This window comes from Triturus cristatus, chromosome 3_1, assembly GCF_964204655.1.
Source record: "Triturus cristatus chromosome 3_1, aTriCri1.1, whole genome shotgun sequence".
Lineage (NCBI taxonomy): Eukaryota > Metazoa > Chordata > Amphibia > Caudata > Salamandridae > Triturus > Triturus cristatus.
In genome coordinates, this window is record NC_140583.1 from 73,603,240 (window position 1) to 73,627,102 (window position 23,863).

The window sequence follows — 23,863 nt, forward strand, 5'->3', positions numbered from 1 at the left end:
ACTGTTATACATGACTAGTACACTGTTACTTCCTTTTGTGCAATTCTTATGCCTATGTTGAAAACCAGAGTGACATTGTAATTTGCTCTTCTATGTATCCAAATCATGTTCATTATTGCTGTTTTTCCATGTCAATACAGTGATAGCACGTTTCCATACTTGTATTGTTTTATTCCCTCCTGATCTCTTCCAAAAATTGTACTATTCATATAATGTATAGACATGAGTTCTTGTAAGTCTACTGTCCTTTTAATTTTCTTCCGTCGGCCATTTTTCTTAGGACATTCACACCTTCCTCCATCCCCCCGGGGTACCTACTCCGCCATTTCACCTTCTAGTTGTATCTTCGCCCACCCCACACGTGTTACTGACTGCCCTTAGTTTAATCATCTCTTCCACGCCACCCACCAGAGATGCTTTACTCGTCTGCTCGGCTTCCTGACACCGGACCCACCCCGGTGTTCCTTCCCTGGAAATCATTCACCGGTTGTGTTTCTCCGACTTCAGATCTAACCCCGCTGGTAAGCACTTTTCCGCTCCCGTATTCATCGAGCAGCAGTAATTCTAACCACGCCGCGATTATAAGCCGTACGCATCTCTCCTGCACATTCGTGATATCCACACACAGGTATCTAACGGAGCCCATTTCTTGTCATTTTTGTCCTTTCAGAGTGCTGTCTACAACGCTACTTACAACAGCCAATATCCTCCTTTATTGGTAAGCACCCTCCGCCGCACCTCGCTCTTCTTTTTTTCCCCCGTTCTTCGGGTTCACAAATAAACCTTTGCCCTCTTCCTTTAGAGCCATTCCACAGTAAATTCTTCTACTGACGCACAGACGCCTCCACTTCCCTATGATTGAGTCAGTGTAATTTTTCTCCCTTCACGACACCAGGTAACCCTTCTCCCTTATCCTTGTATATAGCATTCACTCCTCCGGGTCCCTCTATTTATTTTCCCTCCTTTTCTTCTTATCTCTATAGAAGTACCTATTGATTCGTGTGTAAAATTAGTCCTGATGATGACCTTAAGTTAACGAGGTCGAAACGCCGTCGAGTCTACAACGCCAATTGCGGCATTGAAACGGGTCATGCTCTAATCATGAAAATAATGTTTGTAATGAGTAACTTTTTGTAAATACTTTGGTTGACCCTTATTGTTCATTTATCCTGCGCTGCCTCACGCTGCTCCCTCACCTTTGTGTCACTGAGCCGTTTCACTCAACACTACACCCCCAGTGCGCACATGGACGCGCGCAGATGCAGGGACGTGCGCAGATGCACAGAGACTCGCAGATCTGTTCGAATGGAATCGTAATTAGTCACCGTTTTAATCATACTTGGACACTGTTTTTAAAATTCAGACAAGTGCATGCACTTTATGAATGCTCTAAGTGATGAAATTCAAAATACACAGTGTTCTCACTGTGATTTCACTTTTGCACCGAGCTGTAAAGTATCTGAAAGCCCAGACATCACCGTTCTCATAAACATGTTCCTACTGAATTGTAGATCTGTCCCCAAACATACCTCTGAACTTGCCATGCTATTGGAAGACCTAAAGCCTGACGTTCTCTTCCTTACGGAGACATGGCTCCATATGGAGTCTGATCCCACCCTTGTACAAACTATTCCTCCTGACTATTCTATACACAGGAAATCCGGTAGAGGAGGAGGTATAGCCATTATCTTTAAAAACCTTTTTGAATGTCGCAGTACGGAAAGTCCTCTGTCTGAATGCGACGAGAGTATGACCTTCTCGCTGGACATCTCCTCCACAAGTACTTTCTCGGGCATCCTAGCATATCGCCCTCCGGGCACTACAAACAAATTCATTAATGCACTGCCTACCATAATAGCAGAATTAGCTATGAGGCCCGCGAATTTTACCTTCTTGGGCGATCTTAATCTTCATATAGACGACCCCTCAAATAAAACTGCACTGGAGATGACGGAGAGTCTAGCAGCCCTCCAGCTCAAGGAGAAGGTGGGAAAACCGGCACACTCTAAGGGTCATCTTTTGGATCCAGTTTTTAGTAATTGTGATAAGCTTACTGCAGGACCCCCAGTCCCTGTGCCATGGACTGACCACTTTCTGATTCTCATAATGTGGGAAATTACCAGACCCGAGACATCTGCCAACAGTACCACAGTATGCAGACGTAACTGGCCTAGACTTTCAGCCGACCAGTGGAAGTCGGTCTTGGAAGCCAACAGACCGCCCTGGAAGGATAACTGCAACGTAGGGAAAGCTAATGGGGAGTTCAACTCCTGGATCCAGGTTTCTTTGGATATGATTCTTCCTAAAAAACCTACCCCTATGTCATACAGGCCGAAAACTGCTCCTTTGTATACTGATAACCTACGGGCACTTAAACGGCACAGCAGACGGCTTGAGAGGAAATGGAGGCTAGACTACTCTGTTTCTAATAAAACGGAATACAGGGAATGCATTAAACAATACAAAGCTGCTATTAAAGATACACAAGCCACCTTTTATGAACATAAAATTATGTGAGCCGCAAATTCCCCTAAAGAAATCTTCAAAATTGCCAGGACTCTTACTAAACTCCCCCAGAAACCCCCCAGACTAGGTGACCCCATTGCATATTGCAACACGCTAGCAGACTTTTTCTATAAAAAGATTCAAACGATTTATCAGGCTTTTCCACCTTCTCAAATCACGAGTACCATAACCAGCTCGGCTGAATTTATGGTAAAACCCTACTCTCTCTTAGAACAATTCCCCCCTCTCGATTTATCTCTGTTAGGGCCCATTATGGCTCATATAAAATCAGGCTCTCCCATTGACCCTGCCCCTCCCCAAGCACTTACCCTGGTGTCTGATATTATCGGCCCGACAATGCTGAACCTGCTCAATTCTTCCATCTCCACTGGGACAGTTCCATCGGCATGGAAAGGAGCTTTGGTAAAAGCTTTGCTGAAAAAACCTAACCTGGATCGGGATATTTTGGCCAACTACCGCCCCATTTCCCTACTACCGTGGATAAGCAGGATTCTGGAAAGGCATGTGAACAATACTTTGGTATCCTTTCTAGAAGACAATGGAATACCTCACCCCTCCCAGACTGGGTTTCGCCCGCAAATGGGTACCGAGACAGCTCTTTTAGCAGTGACTGAGGAATCAAGAAGGATCCTAGACTTAGGGGGAACTGCAGCCATTATCCTTCTTGACCTCAGCACTGCATTTGATACTGTCAATCATTCCACATTATGTGCCAGACTCATGAATGTAGGTGTGTCCAGTGTGGTAGTACAGTGGCTGCGATCTTTTCTCACTGGCCGCTCTTTTAGGGTCTTTGAGGGAGATACTGAATCCAATCAGTATCCCCTCCATTGTGGGGTTCCTCAAGGCTCAGCCCTAAGTCCCACCCTATTCAACATATATCTGAAACCACTTGCAGAAATTGTTCATCCATTTGGCATAAAAATTGTCTCATATGCAGATGATACTCAGCTCGTGGTAGCTCTTAACCATCTGGAAGGACCGTCTAACACCCTAGCGTGCTGTTTACAAGAGGTTGCCAAATGGATCGTCCAATCATGCCTTAAGCTGAATGGGGATAAGACGGAGCTCATGCTGTTGGGCAACTCTCCTGTCTTTAACTCGACCTCCCTATGGCCAGTCTGCCTAGGCCCGGCTCCTATGCTCAAAGATCAAATTAAGAGCCTCGGCATCTGGATTGATCAGGCACTCTCATTTAGCTACCAGGCAACGAAACGCTCGTCTCTTTGTTTTGGACTTCAGAGGATGCTTCATAAGGTCCTTCCCCTTCTCCCCTTCCACGCCAGAAGAATCATGGTTCAAGCATTGATACTTTCCCGCTTGGACTATGGCAATGCTCTTTATCTGGGAGCACCTCAGTATACCATCAATAGACTCCAGGTAATACAGAACTGCGCGGCCCGCAGACTTCTTCAGGTCCCGCGTTGGAAATCTGCAAAACATGCACTAGAAAGCCTGCACTGGTTGCCGATTAAGCAAATGATCCAGTTTAAGGCTATGTGCCTCTCCCACAAGGCCTTTTGGAGGAAGGGTCCTGTCATTCTTCAATCACTAATCATCCCCTATTACCCAAAAAGAGATCTCCGGTCTTCAGGATCCTTTCTTGCATTTCAACTTAGAATAAGAAAGACCAGATGTGGTGGTCGCTCTTTTTCTTATAATGGTGCTATAGGCTGGAATGCCCTCCCACTTCAATTACGTAAGGAACCCAATCTCCTATCCTTCCGCAGGCTCCTGAAAACCTGGTTGTTTTAAGTCTTCCCCTGCCTCTGTTACTCTGCTCTCTGTCCTCAGCGCTGGGAGGCCTACGGGTAGCCATTGTGCTTTATAAATCCCATTTCAATTCAATTCAATTCAATTCAATGGTTGTTATGGTTACTGTAATTTAGTTGTGTTATGTACTTCTATCTACAAATAAGAACCTTTACACTTTCCTTGGTCTCTATGATTAGTTCCAAATTCCTAACGGTCCCTTTACATGATTGACCAGTTGAGACATTGTCTTTTTGCTACTAAAACTGAAGAGAGCATGCTACAGAAGTGGGAAGTACGTAAAATGAAGGACTTCGACCGAGGAGAGAATTGTGGTAAACTTCTCGCCATGAAGAGCAGAATAGATAGATCCTGTAACTACATTAGTAAAATCAGAGTGAGTAGCCAATTTGTGGAAGATAAAGGAGATATTGAACAGGCAATCACTGAATTCTTTCAGGATTTATTGGTTGATGAAGACGCTTTGGACCAATGGCTTGCGGGAAACAACTCCCAAAGCAGAATTCTGATAGCCAAAAATTACTCACACAAGATATAACAGGGAACGAAATCCTCTCTTCCCTTAATAAAGCAAAGAAAGGAAAATCTGCAGGGTCAGACCTGATTCCTAATGAGATTTATACTTTACTGATAGATGAAATCATCCCTATTTGGCTGAAACTATTTAATGAAAGGCGCTTCTCCTTTACCAGACTCATGGAGTGAGACTGTTAATTCACTTATTCTGAAGCCCGGGAAGGATCCAACCCAGTGCCAGTTTTATCGGCCAATATCATTATTAAACTGTGATTATAAGATCTTCGCGGGGATACCGAATACCCGTCTTTGAAAGATCGTGGGGCTGATAATCCATGAAGATCAAAAGGGCTTTCTTCCGGGAAAGCAGATGCTGGACCTGGTTTATACATTAATTGGCTTGATTGATTTGTCATCAGCACAGGGCATTCCTCTCTCAATCATCACCATCGACTCAGAAAAAGCCTTCGATCGAGTCAACTGGCTCTACTTGAGTAGAGCTTTGAAGGCTTTCGGTTTTGGTGAGATCTTTAGGGAGGTCCTTAAGAAAATCTATAAAGCGCCCCTGTCCTGGAAGAAACTAAGGTGTAAACCCCCACACAGTGGTATGGGCTTACCTGATCTCCAGTTGTATTGTTGGGTGTACCAATGAAAGAATTGTAGGATGCTACTTCTCAGGCCAGCATGTTTAAAGCTATGCTGTCGGACTCCTCCAAGGAGGGTTTTATGTATAAATTTGGCGCTCCCAAATTCTTTAAAAATGTTCGGCTGAAGGTCTTACATGCGGCAGCCAAGCTGTGGTCAGACTGTTGGACCGGTTTGGGATTGCCTTACTATAGTGAATGGGCCCCAGTGTGGGATTCCCCAGGAACACCAGAGTGTCTTTTGGATGCTCTAGTCCAGCCACTGAAGGATGCGGGTGTGACACACTGAAAGGACATTGTGGACGGTATCAAATGCCTACCATGAGATACTTGGAGGAATCTAACTAGCGATACACTTTCCAGGTTTAAATACTATAAAATTTCAACATGGTGTACGAGTCAACAGTGGCATTCTGTGGGTGATAATGCAATGGAGGACAGCTTCAAGATTCAAACCTAAAAAGGAAGGAAGTAGTACAGTGGGACAATCATCTTCCTGCAGCCGACAGAAAGTTGGAACATCCTAATTTGGTCTGGGAGAAATACGTGCCGGACGAGGATCTGAAAAATGTATGGCAAGTATCTTTAGACATGCTTTACCCGTTGATTAAATCTGCTGCACTAAGGAGAAACCACTTTTTCATGCTCCACAGGTTATACTGGACCCCACTAAAACTTTCCAAAAATAAAGGGCAGTGGATAAGCAAAGTGTACAAGATAAGGTGCTCAGAAGGCGGATGACATCCATGTGTTCGCTTCCTGCCCCCAGATTCAGGAGTACTGGGGCAATGTGGGTAAGACCTTGTCAGACACCCAGGGTAAAGAAGTGGAGGTACGCCCTTCTTTAATTTTGTTTGGCATTGCCCTGTTGCACGATGGGGTGGAAGGTCTTTCGGGGATGCAGAATAAATTAGTGTTTTACTTGATCCTCTTGGCAAGGAGAGAGATTTGTAAGAACTGGCACCAGACGGCACCGCCATCATGGAGAGGCTGGTTGAACTCTGTGAGATATTTTAGGGGATTAGATCAGAAGGTTAATGTCTACAGAGAAACAACTGAGTTTGGGCTATTTTGGAATCTCTTAGATACTGATTAGCAGGGAATGGTTGCACTATTGTGTCCAATGATTATACCTCTTGGTCAGCTCATGATGTGTTGTACGGGTTTGCTCCCATGAGAACATCAGCTGGGACTGGACCCCCAAGTTATGAGCAGCAGTGGTGGATCAGAACGAGAGGTTGCTTAAGCTACGGAGGTTTTGTGAGGACTTAAAAAAAAAAATATATATATTATTTTAAGTTGTTAACATGATAAGTTGTGTGTCCACTTAGCTTTGTTTTTTCAAAGCAGCTGCCAATGGGTCCATAGCTAGTTACACTAGGCTCAAATGTCATGTGGATTCATAAATGGGGCAAGGTTTTTAAGTAAGAAAACAAGCTTTTCCAATGTCTGTGCAGTATAATAAGTGCGAGGTGCTCATTGTAATGAAGTCCATGTGATGTCAAATATCTGAAAGAGATAATCTTGAAGTTATACACACACACATTCTCTCTTTCTCTTTGTCTGTCTCTCACTTTCTGACTCTCTCTCTTTCTGACTCTCTCAGTCTCTCTCTCTCCATTGGAACCTTGGATTTTGACATTGCACACACGTCACTGTAGTAGATGCTCAACCTCTTGAGCAATCTCATTGGGGTTAGAACCTACTATCTGCAGTAACAAATGCTAACATTTAAATATGGGTGGAGATGCATCTCTCCAGAAGATTAAACCTGCCAGTACCCTCTATTCCCCCTGCTAGGACCACAAGCTTTTCCATTGAAGAGGTTGCTGGGCCCTGGTGTGAGAATAGCATGAAGGAGGTGAACATGCGCATGGGACAAGGATCACCATTGTGCATTCAGCTGCTTGGGTAACAGGAGCCATCTGCCACACCCCAGGACTCAGAGCACCCCCAAGGATACACCTTGAACTGGGGGGTATTTGAGGAAGAACTGTTGGCAACAGGGACATACTCAAGCATAGGGCAGGGGACGAGTGTGGTAGCTCCATCTTAGTGCTGATGGTCAGCACCTCCCATGTCTTACCTTTTCCTATTTGTGAGTAGCTCACTGTGGGAGAGTGGGATTTCCACCATCTGACTGGTGCTACCCCTGCCTCTGCTAACACCTTCCATTTGGTGGCAATTGATGGTACCACCAAGTAGAAAGCCTGGCTACTGCCCCCTTATCCAGGTTTAAAATCGAGACCCAAGCCTCAGAAGCCAGATTTATTTTCTCAAGCTTTTTTTGAAAAGCATACAGTTAACTCAATGCTTGAATAAAATTGAAAGACTTCCAGAGTGGTGTTTATTTTTTCAAAATATTATTCTCACAGCAACAAGACCTCTCCAACCATTTACCCTCTCAATAGCCTGTGCTCCCCACCCCCCACATGAATTGTATTTTTACTTGGGGACACCTCATTGCTTGCTGGCAATCTCGGTCTAATTCCCGCTAATTTTACTGTTAGATATACATCCCTCCCTGTGGGCTGGAAACTCATTTATGTCTGTGCCATCTTTGACAGCATTTGTGCAGAAGATCATGCTTTCATTTTGTTCTTGTGGGGCACAGAGTTTACATGCGGTACCACCTGTTTGGGTTCAGGTGGATGGCACGTACACTTGCAAATGTAGGCCCAAAAGTCTGGCAGGAATGTTTTAGTAGACACAACATATTTATAGAGAGTTCTACAAGTAAACATAGAGGTTCTACAATGTATGCACCTGAAAGGAGTGAATTGGCACCCTCAAAATCCCTTCATGTGTGGGAATAAGGTTTTTGGTAAACTGTAGGGTCAGGTTGCCTCTTGGAGAGTGGTGGACAACAGGCAAAACAAAGCAGATAAACTATGAAGCACACTTGCCAATCCTCCCATTTTAGGCAACAGGCTACTGCTTTTGAAGAAGTCCTTCCTACCACTTACTAGTATGCAATGGACATCCTATGGCGTTCCACAATTTCACAACAGCCTTGGACATTTCCTGCCCATTTAGTGTAAAAAATGTTAGAAGACCAGGACAGCCTTGTAGAGTCTTAGATAGCCACTTGCCTGCTCTCTATGCTAGAACAACAGGGGAGGTCATAAATGGAGGGGGCTCTTCATGGCACTCTTTAGAAATACTTTGCAGAAAACATAATTATCTCTTGTCACTGACTACAATGCACTAACATGTACATGTCAATATTGTCCAAAAACCTTCTGAGAGGCGGGCACCACTCTGGCTCCTCTGTCACTGTTAGGTTATAAGGTGGACCTAGAATGCTTAAAAAAGGACTTGGAGACCTTATGTGATTCTTACCCGAGAGATGTGCTTTTGATATTGGGGGATTTTAATCACAGACTAAATCCCTTAAAGACTGATTCATGGTGTAGAGATTTGTTAAGAGCTTATAATATAGAGACAGCTAAGTTTCCTAGCTGCAACATTTCACCTCAAGATGTGGCGCTGGGGCAATTGTTGGGCACTATTGGGTTGGTGTGTGTAAATGGAAGAATGGATACGGATCGGCCGGCTGGGCGCACCTTCACAGGGCAACAAATGTGTCCGATAGATTATGTGTTTATACTGGCTTGGAGTTTTGATCTAATCAAACACTTTGAAGTAGCAATGGTTGAAGGTAGTGATCATTACCCATTGCTGATGAAATTGTATGCAAAAAGAGCCCCTCAGAGACAAAGAGCCATCCAAGTCCAGGTAGAGTATCCAAAGCGACTTACAACGCGCATTACAGAAGAACATATTAAAAAACTAAGCACAGTCCAGTTGACACATACATTTGTAAATGTACCACCTGAGGAGGATATTACCTGGTATGAAGGTATGATAAGACAATTGGTAGAATGCCTTAGGATAAAAATTAAAGGTGCTAAAACTGGGTTAGCAAGTAAGGAAAAACTACTTACCAATAACAAGCCATGGTTTGATGAGGATTGTCGTAAAGCAAAAGCCAGCATTAGGCAAAAGGAAAGAAGCCTAAGAGGTAGACATGACGATGAACTGCTACTTAATCTTCAGAAATTAAGGTCAAATTATAAAACAACCATTAGAGATAAAAAAAGAACCTATAAGGACAGATGGCTTCTAGAAATTAGTACAAGAGAGCACTGGTAAAGTTTTAGGGACCTTGCAGTGCAGTGGGTGGATTATTTGGAAGAAATCTACAGGAAGTGGCCAAGGGTGGAGGAAATAAATAGCATTGTATGGCCAGGTGTAAGGGAAGAAGTAAAAGAGCATTTCTCCCCAAGCCATATTAGGAAGATAATATACAGGTTAAACCTAACTCGAGCCGCCGGCCCAGATAACTTGCCGGCTGTTATTATAAAAACAAACCTGGAGTGGTGGTCCGAGTTTTTTTCGAATATGTACCAGGGGATTCTTAAAACAGGGGCTATGCCAGATTGTTGGAAAGGGGTCATTGTAAGACCTATACATAAAAAAGGTGATGTAAGTTCTCCTAAAAACTACAGTTTAATAAACCTCCTTGACATAGGAGAAAAAGTATTTGCTAAAGTAATCCTGGAATTACTTTAAGAATGGACAGATGGAAATCAGATAGTGCCCCCCGAACAGGGTGGATTTAAAGAGGGACATTCGACGATTGATCACTGTTTTGCCCTCTGGTCCATTGCGCGGAAGTCGATCGAGCAGAGGGGCAATTTGTTCTGCTGCTTTGTGGACTTCCGCGCAGCATTTGATCTGGTGGACAGGAAGCAGCTGTGGGAAACCTTGCTAGGGTATAATATCCAAGGAGACTTATTGGCCTTGATACAAGCCCTGCATACAGAAAACGGGGCCCAGATAATCTTGGATGAGAACGGAGGATTGTCCCGGAGGATCCAGATCGGTAATGGGTTGAGACAGGGGTGCGTACTTGCCCCCTTGCTTTTTTCCCTGTTTATAGCTGATCTGCCCCGAAAACTCAGAGAGGTCATAGGGGCTAGCCTGAAATTAGGAGGAAATCATATCTTCTGTTTATTATATGCAGATGATCTGGTAATCATGGACCAGACGGAGATTGGGCTACAAAGGAAATTAAACATGTTTACAGAATACTGCCAAACTAAAAAATTGGTGGTAAACATGTAGAAGACCAAAATCCTATGTTTTGGAAGAAAAAAAACAAAGTTTTCCTGGTATCTGGGCAGGGAAATGCTGGAAAAAGTAACAGAATATAGATATCTGGGAATGTGGTTAACGAGTAGTCTGCAGTGGTATACCCATCTTGATGCATTAAAAATAAGGGCATCGGCCTCTGTAAAGGGGCTAAAAAGATTTAATAGTGTATATGGAGAAATGTCTGATAGACCGGTATTAAAAGCCTATTTAGCAATGGTCCCCCCACAATTCTTTTATGGTGTAGAGGTACTCTATTTAAGTGGAAAAAAGGGATGGGACAAAGAAGAGGGAAATATCCTTAAATGTTTGCTCTCGCTGCCTAGATCGTCCATGATACAAGCAGTAAGATTAGAATTGGGAATCACCTCATGGGGTATAACCGCTTGCATGGCTTTATTGCGTTTCTGGCAGCTGTTAGGATCAGGTGAGGATCAAAAAATCTCACAGTGGTGTAAAAATGAAATTGCCAATAGTGAGTTGTCCTGGGCAAGAGAGACCAGAGCTTCAATTATTCAAGCATATGGTGTTTTAAAGCTAAAGTTGTGCCCCCAGTACTTAGACCTAAAGATAGACAAGAAAGAACTTAGGACATTGGGAATAGAAGTGTCCCGAACCCATGATCAAGAATACCGCTTACGGAAAAGTTAAGTTGCTTTTATGGCCTCAGCATGGAAAAATTATTTACATTACCCCTATATCGACAGGTTACCTAGTTGCCTGTTAAGGCGCCAAGTGTTAAGATTGAGAATTGGGCTAAATCCCTGTTATGTGAACAATGGGGTAAAAATCTTAATGATAAATAGCAATGGAAAATGCACCTTCACTTTAGGCACTACCTGTGATATTTTACACATTTTATTAGACTGTCTTAAGATTTTAGATATACGAAGAGAAATTTTAGGCCCGATTTTTTAAAAATATGAAATTAAAAATAGGTTGCAAGCTGTAAACCTTTTAGTGGAAATGAAGAACCTAGATATAGCCTGTGCTATTGGGAAATATGTAAACAAAGTGAAAGAGTTTCTTAAATGTAAAGAGCACTGATGAAATTTAGATCTTTTTAGATTCAGGGAGAATGGGTTATTAATGGATAGAAGCAATTTGTGAGACATACTAGAAGGTCAGTGTGACTCAATAATGGAATAGTTGTTTTTTTTAATTTTAAGATGATTTTTTATCTTGCATTTTTATGGTTGTGAATTATAGGGTTAAGAAATGTATTGTATATTGTATGATCCTGACTTGCTTGTCTATGGAATGTTATGCTGCTAAGTGTATACTTTTATGGTTGTAAATAACCGAATAAAGTTTTATTTCATTCATTCATTCATTCATTCCTTAGTCACTGGAAAAAAGCACCATTAAAAAAAAAAACACTGCATCTGGAATAGGCTCAATGGTGCTTCTGGACTTGTTGAAAGGAAGACCTGGGGATAGCAGCGGTGAGGGATGACTGACAGAATATCGGAAACAGAAGCATCTCGTGGGTATAATATCATGTCAAAAATATCAAAGACCAAAATATTCAAGAAGGTAAGTGCTAATAGGCCAGTGTAGATGAACTCTTCTTAACTCCACACCTGAGTACCCTGTAGATATTTGTGTTGTTATGGTACATATATTTGGAGTTATTAGTATACATTTGCTTAGCGTTCGAAATGCACCTTTGTCCTCGATATTCTTGACCCAATATTTTGTCCCATGATATTTTTGTTTCCAATATTCTGTCTCACCACCCAGCAGACATGGGTGTTCAAAGCATAAACTACAAAATGGGAAAGAAAGCAGCAGAAGAGATAGACCGGGGACTGTGCAGCAAAATTGGTGAAAAAAACACAAGCAGAAGAAGGTGTGCGAGAAAGAGAAGAAGTGCATTGAAAGTCAGACAGAGACATAAACTAGGGGCATATTTACAAGGAGCCTACGCCGCCACTGTGTAAATTTTTTTGATGCAGCAGCAGCGTTGTCACAGCCCCATATTTACAAGGTGAAGCATCTAGGTGGCTGTGCCACTTTCCGTCAGTTTTTTCCTTCGTCAGAATCGGCTGTGTCACGTTAGTTTTAATATATGCAAGGCAGAAGTTACCACTTAATATCCCCTGTACAACTGATGCAGTGGTGTTTACGACGTTTTCCCAAACTGATGAATCTTCAGGAAGCGGCCGCTGATCATGAGATGCGCCAAAATTCCTGCACCTGTAAAACTCAGGCATAGTAATGACGCATTGGCTGTCAGAGGAGTTTGTTCAGCTGAAGTGACTTGAAGCAGTGTAATCTGCAATCAAGCCACATCCTCTCAACAGGTAAGTGCACACATAAGGTAGGTAAGACAGTAAATTACACATTACACTCCATTAATGACTTATGTCACACATACGTAGGTATAGTGGTACACATGAGTACACTATGCCCACTTATATCGATGACATCCAGGACCAATGTGATAGAGCGCAAGGTGAGTTTTTCACCTTTGGACACTCTGCTACATTGGTTGCCGTACCGTGGGTTACTTGAGTCAGTCCAAACAGACACATCGCCACTGTTTTTTGACACAGTGATGTAGTTGAGTACGTTTTATGACCAACTACAACAATACGCCACCCTTGGGCCGGATGGCTTGCGGCATCCTTCCCACAGATACATCAGATTTTCTGATGCATCCTTGGAACCTTGCACCATAAAGCCCCGTATTGTAAACATAATGCATCCATGACGTTATAAGAATTTTTCACTTATGCGCAAGACATTTTTACACATCGCTGCCTTGGCACAACAATATGTTATTTTTTGTAAGTATGCTCCCAAAAACACCAGGGTCATTGCAGCCAGAGGTGTAGCCTGGAGAGGAGGCAAACTGAGCCCATGTCCTCTGTGCATGATGAAAGAATCTGATCCCACTGCAGTGGTTAATGATGCTGTGTACAACAGCAGTCACTGAGGAGGACTCTAATGTCTGCTCAGTGCAGTGTTACTAGCAGGATGTTATGTGAATCCGCATGTGAAAGGAAGGCTGCCTCTGAGGCCTGTAGATAATAAGATCGCTGTGTGAGGGCTCAGACCTGGACCATTAAGGACTGCGTAGCATGAGGGATAGCTCTGCTGTCTGAGCCTGAGCTGCCTCTGTAACCTCATTTGCAGGTCTGAGGTCGTGTGAGCTCTGTATCTAACACTGACACCAGAGGTCTGTGCAGTTGTGACACTGCCTATTGTGTTAAACTAAGATTGAGTTAAAACTAATGAGGATTAAAACATTTACATATGCATGGTGATTGCATCTCTCTGAAGATGGGGCTTATCTCAATGGTTGTATGACGTTACTACGCATTCCGTTGTAACGCATGCCTTTACCACGCATGCGTTACAACGTGAATGCTTTCTCCACGCATATCCTTTACCACGAAAATGCCTTTAACACGCACATTTTTACTACGATTTTCGTTGTTAAACTATGCATGTTAATGGCATTTTCATTTTAAAGGATATCTTCCATCACTACTAATTAACCTTTAAATTTAACCCTTATAAGTTACCCCTGTGCGACACCACCCCCTCATTCCCCCTAACCTCTCTACGTTGTCTTCACTCCAAGCACTTCCTATTTACGTTTCACGTCGTAAAGAGGAAGCGGAAGTGTCTTTCCATTTCCTCTTACGACGCCGATTGCCTCCACATCTTTTTTCTTCAATTTCTAAAAATAACGGAATTCAGGTGCGTTTCTTTTTTTTGTGGGTTGAGACCCCCCAAGCCCCCTTTTTTATTACCCTTTTTTTGGGGGGGTGACCCCCCCAAGACCCCCTCTTTTTTTTTTACCTTTAACACACATGCCTTTACTACGTATCTCGTAGTAAAGGTATGCGTGGTAAAGGCTATTCGTTGTAACCACGCATGCGTTGTAATGCATGCGTGGTTATTGTTAGGCATGGAAACGGCCGCGTTGTTGTGGCCGTTTCCCTATCTCAATGAGCTATCTTTAACAGAACTGTAATTTATGACCCGTTGTTTACAGAAGGCTGGCTCCAACAAATGCATGAATCCACTGAACTAAAATGAATATATTGCAGGCCTGTGACCTGCAGGTTACCCTCTGCAGAAGGCCCATTAATCTTCTGAATTAAATTATGAAGGATTTCAGCACGACAACAAATTCCCAGCAGCAAGTGCCTTAACCACCTGTTCTATTTTACCTGTATTACACCATTAGACTTGCTGGATAGACATACCACTCTGTAACCGGTAACTCAGCATGGTGGTGCAGTAAGTCTGCCATAGCAAGAAAAATGGGCCCCTGGTTTGATAACAAGAGTCAGCTATAATTGGTGACCATGGAGCCACAGTACCTGTTGCACAAATGAAGAATCTATCTCTGCATTATCGGCATACGCGGTCTTAAAATTCAGTCTGTTTGTGGCCAGAATAGCATTCCTATTGCTTTCCTCCGTGTATGGATTTCTTTCAGGCAGAGCTTGTAAGATATCACCCCTCATAGTTCTGACCCTTTTCCACCCACTGCACTCTTTGTGTCCCAAACTTGACAAAGAAAACGTCAATGACCTGATAAGCATGAAATGTTCCCAATGTTCATGGGGGCATTACCTTCTCATCCGTCTTCCCGTTCCATTCCTTACCAAGAAGCAACTAGTCTGCTCCACGGAAACCTTTTACCTAGCAGAGGTCAAATACTTCCCCCAATATGGTGCTGCCTACCCGGCAATAAAAAAGGGGAAAATATGACACCCGCACATCATGTTCTTTTTTTCTGTGAGCAGAGATCTGGCTACCTAGTGGTGGTTGGATCATTTTGTTTTGATTTTATTACTCATTCTGCTTTCGTGGCTTGCTTCAGCAGCCATGCTATTTTTTCTCATACTGACCTGGCCGTCCTGCTCAGGAGGCGTTGGGCTTCAATGCCGGTGCAGGGCTGAGCGTCCTTAGGCCTGTTTTGGCTTGTTGTTGTCTGGCTCCTTACTTATGCGACTCTTACATCTGCATGGTGCTGTCCGCAAGGTGCTGACCACCAATGGTGGGACATTTGTAAATCTGTTTGTCCTTGCTTTTTAGGTACACATTGCACTTTGGAGGACAGTTAACTTGTTTGCTGCTGCTGCAGTGTCAGGGACTTCCTTTGCTGCTCATCGCCATTTCCGGATGTGGACCTGGTACATGGTGGCCTCACAATAGTCTGTCCTTCTTAAGTTGCCATTTGAGGGTTCAAAGGTGTTTGGCCCCCAGCTGGAGGAACTGGTCAATCAGTCCGCTGAGACTCGGAAGCTGGTGCCTCCTGTTCTGTCCCCCTCTCGGGGTCGAGGTGTTTGTCATCGCCACACTTTTTCCTTTCCAATGGTCAGGGGTGCTTACCAGCCCTTTCGTGCCAGGGATCGTGGTCAGATGGGCCCTGGAGTTGAAAAGTTCCAGTCCCAGTCCGGTGATGCTTCCTCCGCTCCTTTTTCAGAGCAGTGACGATCTTAGTTTCTTTTGTTGGCGCGGGCAAGTGTTTCCAATGCCTGGGTGGTTCAGTCGGTGACCTCTGGTTACTGGATTGAGTTTTGCTCTCGCCCTACTTCGGTTTTCAAGGAGACTCCTCTGCCACAAAACCCCTGTTGCAGGAGGCTTTTTGGCTTCTTTTGGGGGAGGTGCCAATCGTGGAGGTTCCACCCCTGGAACAAGGGCTGGGTTAATATTCTATCCTTTTTCTAGCGTTAAAGGAGGATACCATGGACTTGCACCGTATGTTGGATCTGAAGGGGGTGAAACAACACATTCCTCATCATCATGCCAGGATCGTAACTTTGCACTCGATCCTTCAGCTGGTCCACCAGGGGAGCTTCCTCACCTCCCTCGACCTAATGCATGCCTACCTGCATGCTCCAGTACTTACGGTGGATCAGCTGTTTCTGTGCTTTGTTGTGGGATCCCTGCACTTCCAGTTTCAGTTGCTTCCTATAGGCCTTTCTTCTGCACCATGGATTTTTACGAAGCTCTTGCCCCCCCTAATTGATATTCTCCATTCTAGGGGAATTCAGGTCTTCCTTATGTTGACAATTGGCTGATTGTTTCTCCTTCTTTCTCTCAGTCAACAGGGGATGTTCCTCAGGTCTGTCATTTGATGGTTTTTTGGGTTCCTCATCGGCCACAGGAAGTCCTCCCTTCGGTTCTCACAGTCTCTGACATTCCTTAGGGCCGTCTTCCAATGGATCTGGAGAGGGGGTGCCTGTCTCTTGTAAGACTCTTGTTCCGGTATCTTTCTTGGGGACTGACCCAATTTCAGGTGTCTGCCCAGCTCTGGCTGCGGAGTCAAGGGGAGATGGACCCCAACCTGTATGTTATTGCCTAGACCCATCTCCATTGGCATCCCCTCTTGCTTCACGTTCTGCACCACTGGGATCCTGCTTCTCAGGCCTACAAGGCTCTCATTCCTGTGACTTTGGAGATTCCCTTCAGTGAGAGATGTCGCCTCTTGATCTCTTCGGGGTTTCAATGTTCTTCCTCCTCCTTCCTTGGTGGTCATGTCAACTGTTGCCTGTGCCATGGGCTGGGGTACTCTTATGGGGGATTCCTAAGCTAATGGTTGGTGTTCCCGTTTTGCGGCTCTCCAGTCCTCAAACTGGTGAGAATTGTTAGTGGTTTGGCAGCCTTTGTTTGGTTTGTTCCCTTCCCTCGGGGAAGAGCTGTTTGCATTCAGAACGACAATCAGGTCATTCGTGCCTATGTCTACTGGCAGGGGGGATGCGCAGGTCTCTTGTTATCCTTTCCAGGTCATTCGGACCTTATGGAGCCTAGGTCTCTCGTACCGGCTCATACATGGGGGTCACCCAAAGGCTCCTTATGTGAGTCCTCGTGATGATTGAACATTCAGCCGTAATGCCAATCAACCAAAGCCTCACGGAGCTCCTTCGCTCGGCCGCCATGACCCCCATGTATGAGCCGGTACGAGAGACCTAGGCTCCATAAGGTCCCCTGATGAAACTCTAAGAAGTGTCCTTGACGTGTGCCTAGCGACTATTGTTGCCCTGATGAAATCGCCACAAATACTCATGGCGATTAAACATGTTGGCACATGATAATGGTATGCATGATTAGCTACCTGTTTTAAGCTTTGGATTGGGTGCACTTCTAAGGAAGAATAAAGTTGGAACCTATAGAGGGTGCATTTTTTCCATTTTTTAATTTGCACTACTTAGTCGCACCACTTACCTGCAACAGTTTCTTTTGGGTTTAAAGTGTGGACACTTTATATTTATTTTTATTTTGGAGCGTGATGGCTACCAATGATGAGAAGAGTGGGCAGAGCTGATGAGTACCAGTCAGCAGGCTCAATTGGTGTTGCACACGTGAGGTGCCATCTCGTCTCTCTTCACATTTTTTCTTTATGTTTCTTGCATTAACCAAATGATTAGAGAAACTTTTGGTGTACAAGCTTTTACACCACGAGGCTCATTGGGGGGACTGCTTTAAGTAAAGTTTGTTCAAATTGAAATTGAAGGTGGCGAACCTTTTGGTGACTACCCCAAGCTTTGATAATATGGAGAGCATAGAATAACCTAATTGATAGGGTTTTGAACCACATTGTGTTTGACCAAGATTCCTTCTAAAAGACCTAGGTCTGTAGAGAAATATGCTGGTTTTGATTGCCTGCTGGCACCTCCACTGGCAGTCAATCAGAGGTTCCCACCTCTCAGGGGCTTATTTACAAGCCTCTTGCGCTGCACCACTTTTTATTTAATGTAAAGAGACGCACTGGTGGAGGAAGGGACGTGTAAATAACCTCCTCATTCTGTGGGGCATTAGCATAACTTTATTGGGGCGTGAGAGCTAGCAATTTACTGTGGTTCCCGAGCTCTACATCACTCCCCAAGAAAATATTAAGCACTGAGCCAGTGCCGCCACCACTCGAACCTGCAACCCGCAAAGAGCACCTGCGACAGGCTCACAGGCCACTGAGGGATCTTGGCTCATATTTATTCACTCAGCAGGGCAATAACTTTCACTTTTCAAACATTGTTGTTCTCAATGCTCCATGCGCTGGCTGGCCTTGTCGAATTCCCTTTGCCTTTCTCCAGCATTACCAACATGTAAACAGCAGAGGGAAGACAAACGAGAGGCAGCCAGCTCCTGCCTGCTGACGTAGGGCTGCTTAGCATGTTACGCACGCGCCCAGCCGCCCCACGCAGAACGCATCTCTCAAAGCCATTTTCAGCATTACAGATGAAGCACAGCGCGCTCCTTCGCTCTGCAATTTCCATCCCAGACGGTATGGAAATGAAGCCGTATTCATCTCGACCAATTTTAAAAGCGCGATTAATCCTCACAAGTTTAGTTAAAATAACTCTCAAATTCTGAAAATAAATCATTCATGCAATTGGAGAATTAGAAGTAGAAATGAGAGTTTCGTTTAAGAAAATATATTTTCAATTTATTGTTTGATAAAATAATAGAACAAAAGTTAGTCAAATACTGCAGTAATGGTTGCAGGAACCTTTCAGATTTAATGAGATTTTTATTTCCTTCTTTCAAAGTTTGCTTAAGCTGTTATTGACATTAATTTTTCATTATTCCACTCTAAATTGTCCTTTGTTCCCCTGCTCTCTGTCCTTTCCACCCACATCCTCTTTTTTCTTTTTTTTCTTTAATTTTTTATTCATTCTGTCTTTTTGGATTCAGTCCCACATTTCTTTGCACTTTTCTACATTTTTTGCGTCTTTGCTGTCTTTCCATCTCATTGAATACATTCTTTCTTTTTTTATATTTCTTATTTCTTATTTTGTATTCGGTTTTGAATATTTTTCTGTTTTGCGCTTCTTTCCTCTTCGCTTTTCCATTGTTCCCAAATGTTTTATTTCTGTCTTGATGTTCTTGATTCCATCGTTTCATTTTTTTGATAATTTCGTTGTCTTCTCTCTTTTCCTTTGTTGTTTCTTTTTGCTTTGAACCTTTCTTTCTTTCATTCCGACTTTCTTTTGACATTTCTTTCTTGCTCTCTGCACTTCTACCTTACTTTGTTCATCTCAGAGCCCCTTGTTTCTATTCTTAAAATCGTCTCGCTTGGCTTCTCTTTTATCCCCTATGTTGATCTCTATACTCCTTAATTATACACATTGTCACTTTCTTTCTTTCTTTCTTTCTTTCTTTCTTTCTTTCTTTCTTTCTTTCTTTCTTTCTTTCTTTCTTTCTTTCTTTCTTCTTGGAGTTCCTATATTTTTCTTTTCTTTAATTCCTTCTTCCTTTAGTTTATACTTTGCTGTTTCTTTTTTATATTCTCCTTCCTGCCTTCCATGCACAGTGTATTTCCCAGTCTTTCCTCTTTAACTTGACTTTTCTTTCTCTCGTTGTTCATTTTTCTCCACCCCATGAAATTCCATTTCGTATTAATTTCCCATTTCCCTCTCTCTCACTGCCTTCCACTTCATTTGCTCTTCTCCTTTATTCACACCTGAGTTTTTCCTCCTACTTCTGCCCCTTTGAACATGACAACAAAATTGCGCTGTCAGCATCCTTAGGAACATGTTCATAAATACCATTATTTACTCGGTCATGTTTCCTTCTCTTCTTGCATGATGGAGCGAGGTCACACCTCTTCTGTGAGCACATTTCATTTCAGAACAATGTTTGACTCCTGGCCTCCAATCTGCGCGTTAGGCATGCTTAACAGCTGTTTGCAGTAACCTGTATTATATTCCAACATCTTGCCTCCTATCCCTGGGTATTTGCTGACATGAGACTCTGTCACTTTTCAGGCTTTGCTTTTGTTGATTGCACTGTTCACCGGCGCTGCACGTCCGTGTGTTACCTTCCTGCGATCTAGATGGCACATTGCTTGATGCATCCTCTGACGATGCCGATGATTGCTTGTATCCTCAGCACCTTTTTAACCGATGTGTGCTGTTTCTAAGGGTCCGATTCACAGAACTAATCTGAGACAAAATCCTAAACTTACTACTTTTGGAATCCACAGAAGGCATTTAGTAGTAGTAAATTTAGGATTTTGTCTTGTTTGATTTAAGACAGACTTAAGACAGACTTAAGACAAACTTAGGACAAACTATGGACAGACTTAAGACAAACTTAAGACAAACTTAGAACGGACTTAAGACAGACTTAAGACAAAATACTAACTTTACTACTGCTCCGGCCCATTTTAGTATCTCGCAATTATCTACTAGAACCCACTCTGGTCGGATGGAACTTTGTACTTGCCCAATAGCGTAGAGGGAATAAACACAATTATCAAAATTACTGTCCACAATTTGCCATAATCAAGGACGCGAAACTTAATCTCTTGGCTCTCTGGCTTTTATTATCAGCATAAAGATTTGAAGATACAGAGTCCTCAACACGAGGCACAACAAGTACATAGGCACTAACACAAATGCTACTCTACGAAGAATCCGCATACGGGTAAAAATAACTAAAAGCACAATTTCTAAAAGCATGAGGTAGAAAACTACCAAGCCAATGTCGATATTAGGGACACTGGACCATACCATCTCTGTCCCTACTCTGTACTAGATGACATCCCTACTTAGCAATCCCCAAGACCCCCAATCGAGTAAAAGGTGTCAGAGTGAAACTTCCTAAGAAGTCTTCACTTAGAGAGCTTGGTCTAAGTTGCCCCCTCTATCTCTTCGCCTAGCCTTCCTCTGCTCAGGGCCGCTCTGATCTGCCTCCACCCTCGGGCGCTGTCCCTAATACAGAACCCCAAATCTCAGAACACGCCCTTTGCGCCTCCTCTTCTGCGGGGTCGACTTTCAGTGATTTTCCACAGAGCGCTGTCCAGTTCCATCGTCCATCGCTTGGCCTTGAGTCCCAGACGCCATCCGCACTAGGAGTTACGATTGGCACATTCCAATGCACTCCCATGTCTGGCTTTTTCTACATAAGTCAATTTGTGAACAAAGAGCTTCTCTACTAACGAGCAACTGTCCTTGCACCTGGGGTGAGATCATGCAAGGCAGACATACTTCACATCTTTTAACTTGCAATTTACTACAGCCTAAAACCTCTACTGGAATAAATCCCTTTTGGCCTATTGCCCTTGGCTAACATAAGAAAATACCAGGCCTTTCGCCTCAACGATATATGCGAATTCTGGCCACTACTTCGGTTACACAAGCAGGTCTAAATCACAGTATTGACATTTACGTCTTTCTTTCATGTGTGGTCAAACTAAACAGTCTACAGACACGAATTCTAAGTTACACATTTCTAACACCACATTACTTTTCATGTAAGCTAAACTCTATACATTTCCCTAAAACGTGCACAATATGCTTGTACATAGCTAACACTTCTATTGAAATCGACATAGGTTATACAATTCTTAATATATTGCACACAAAAATACCCGAGTACACATTTGATTATATGCGGGTGCCGACTAACAGTGAATATAACGCACCCCTACGATTTTCAACCTTCTAAGCGCTACATCAGTTCCCCCCTTTGATGACATCTGTCATCACACCACTACAATCCCCTCTTTCTGAACTGATTTAAACCGTACTAGTCATGGCTCCGCCATGTCGAATTCCCTCCATTCTTTTAAGACTCTCATATTGCTGCTCCTGGAGCTTCGCCATCCTCTTCTCGTTTGCCCTAAGAGCTCTCTCAACCTTGCCTCCTTGATACCACTTCCATGCTTTCACGCATCCCCACAAACAAATCACGCAAACTACAGCAATGATAATTGGCTTCAGCACTGAGCCAAGAAATCCTCTTCCCAAATTCGCAAACCACGTTCCCACTCTTCCAAATCCTTGTCCAATCTTCTCCCATACATTCTCCTCCGTCAAGTCCATAATCTCCTTGTGAATAGTTGTGATGTTATCTATGTACTTCCCTATCTCCTTCGTGTTGTCTGGAATATATGTGCAGCATTCTTGAACCTTCAATAATTTGCAGACTCCGCCTTCTTTGGCTAATAACACGTCTAACGCAAGGCGATTCTGCATAACCATATTTCGTATCGACAACATCTCTCCAGCCACCAACAACAGCGACCTCGCCGTGTTCATAGACAACTCATCAACTACAGTCGCCAACCTCCTGATCTTCACGTCATTCAACACCACACCCATACTAGGTATCATTGCTCTGTATATGTCCCCAATCACTGCACCTGCATTTGCAGCCCTACGTCTTCTAGAATGTTGCTTCGTCTCTAACAACTCCAAGTCCTCTGTGTGATAAATCTTCGGGAATATGATAGCCAAATAGCATATGCCATACCAATTCGCGGGTAGCCTGACATAAGCATTCTTCCCACAGACATAATACACTGTCGGAATCACTTCTACTGGACCTTGCATAAAACCCTTAACAGAAGCGTCCAGAGTGAAAGTCTGAGAACAGGTGCTATGTCCTACCGCAACCTTCTCTGTGGCCGATTGAGGCCACCCAATGCACAAATTCCCTCTTTGCACTTCATCTAACGCAGGGGTCTCCAACCGGTCGATCGCGAGCTACCGGTAGCTCGCCGAACCCCCATGAGTAGCTCGCGCCTTGCATCTAAATTTAGTCGCCTGTTATTGTCATTTAATATTCTTCGGCCTTTTTTTACAGCCGTTGCCTGCCCTCACCAAAACCAACTGCTCAGATTGGCCTAACTGAGCTTAGTTGGGGCGGGGCAGGCCAAAGATGATGACGCTATTGCTGATCTCCTCCTCCAGTCCACGCTACCCGCCTTTCACAGGCTGGCACCGCCCTCTTGATCCAGCATGACTTGTGCCTGTACGAAGCAGAAGGTCCTGGAAAAACCTGCTAGCATGCAGGTGGTGCAAGCAGTATTGAACTGCTACGAACCAGCACCACCTGCTTTTTTCTACCTTGCATCCTGGCAGAGAGGGAGCACAGCTGCTTCCTCTCAGACGCCTAGGAGGGGCTCTCCCTGGCAGGCCAGCGCCCGCAGGTCTCATCACAGGGGCAGGACACGTGGCGCATAGCGCGGTGCGATGGGCCCGCTGACAACAGACACTGTGTCCGGAGTGGCGAGCAGGGACAGTGAAGCAGTGGCTAGTGCGAGTGATGAAGGGGTCTAAACACCAGCCGGGGGAAGAGAGAGAACAAAGACGAATGAGAAGGGTGGTCGAGGCAAGTCGGGCTGCGTGGAGGTTCGAGAAGGAGGTAGCTGTGAAAGGGAGGGGCGGAGGAGGAAGAAAGGCAGACGAGAGTGAGACAAGCGAGGAGCAGATCAATCGGTAAGCATTATACCTCTTAATGCGCTGTTCTCCAGACTGGAGCTGTGATGTGTG

General features: G+C 44.0%; 1 pseudogene; it reads right to left on the minus strand.

Moving 5' to 3' along the window:
* Nucleotides 1-23,374: 23,374 nt before the first annotated feature.
* LOC146859726 (small nucleolar RNA SNORA17) lies at nucleotides 23,375-23,494 on the minus strand (annotated as a pseudogene).
* Between the last annotated feature and the right edge of the window lie 369 nt (nucleotides 23,495-23,863).